The 1,376-nt window shown below is 46.5% G+C and overlaps 1 protein-coding gene across 1 annotated transcript in view; it reads right to left on the bottom strand.

The window, feature by feature from the left end:
• LOC101997321 (leucine-rich repeat-containing protein 37A3-like) overlaps positions 1-1,376 on the bottom strand; it is a 9,527-nt gene that overhangs the window by 6,679 nt on the left and 1,472 nt on the right.

Below are 1,376 nucleotides of genomic sequence, written 5' to 3'. Positions count from 1 at the left end.
CCATTGAGGAGGAAGTGTGGTACAGGGAAGGTCCATTGAGGAGGAAGTGTGGTACAGGGAAGGTCCATTGAGGAGGAAGTGTGGTACAGGGAAGGCCCATTGAGGGGGACGTGTGGTACAGCAGCAGTGAAGGCCCATTGAGGAAAACCTTTCCTTCTGATCAAGAGGATGGGACTCAGATCTGGAACATTAGTGACACCATTCCAGTTGGGCAAGTCAGCCACCCCTTGAAGGGAACACTCCACAAGAAGGGAGACCCAACTTAAGCCATGCGAATGAGGTGAGAATGGTTTTCTCTTAGATGAGACAATCTGTTCTCCTTCCCAGAATTCCTGGCCTCCCTGCGGTTGCTGTGGAGTTGCCACGCCCTCCTGAGTCCTTCTCTGAGAGCTGCTATTTTCACTTTCCTTCTCTTCGATCCCGTTCTAGATGCTGTCCACAGCCTGATGCCCCTTTTCTAGTCCTTTGGGCCTGTTCCTCCCCCCTCCATGGTGCTCTCTGCTCCCCTTTAACTACGTAGCTGTTGGAGTGGCATGGTCTCCCCTTTACTCCTGTTTGTCTGATACTTCCAGGCAGCAGCTAAGTCCACAGCTTGCTTAGTCTGTTTGTTTACTCTAATTGGCTTCAAGGTTCCTTTTGAGCCCATTCCTAACCCTAATTTCCCTGGTAACATGTAGTATTTGTAGTGGGGCTTCCCCAAATTCCCATAATCTATGTTTAGCCGGGTGGTGGTAGCCCATGCCTTTAATCCCAGCACTCGGGAGGCAGAGGCAGGTGGATCTCTGTGAGTTCGAGGCCAGCCTGGTCTACAAGAGCTAGTTCCAAGACAGGCATCAAAGCTACAAAAAAACTTTATCTCAAAAAAAAAAATACCATGTTTAAAACCAACTTAAAGAACTTCAACATACCACTTTTGGGTGATTGGATTTGACACAATAGACCACCTGAAATTCCCGTCAGGAAGGCAGTACCAGATGCTTGGCCTGAACTATTCATCAGGAAACAAAGACAGATTGAGATGCCAATCTATAAAACACACAGACATGAGTAAGAAGCCAGACTTGATGATCACAAGTTCAAAGTAACCTAGGCTACAGGAGGGACCCTGCCTCATAGACAAAGCAAAACCAAACCTCAACCAGAACACAGACACCTCATTCAGTGTGGACCCTGACTTAAAGTAAGCATACATGGTAAAAGGTCGTTTGCATATGACTAAATATCATAGAACACCAACTAGTAAAGAGTTAAGATGGCAACGACACAAACAGCACTTGAGATGAGCTAGCAGGAAGGCAAACTTGCGTTTTTTTGTTTGTTTGTTTGTTTGTTTGGTTGGTTTTTGGTTTTTCGAGACAGGGTTTCTCTGTGGTTTT

This window comes from Microtus ochrogaster, unplaced genomic scaffold (assembly GCF_000317375.1).
Source record: "Microtus ochrogaster isolate Prairie Vole_2 unplaced genomic scaffold, MicOch1.0 UNK44, whole genome shotgun sequence".
NCBI classification, from domain to species: domain Eukaryota; kingdom Metazoa; phylum Chordata; class Mammalia; order Rodentia; family Cricetidae; genus Microtus; species Microtus ochrogaster.
The sequence above is the reverse complement of the archived record's forward strand: the minus strand, read 5'-3'. Positions and strand labels throughout refer to the sequence as shown.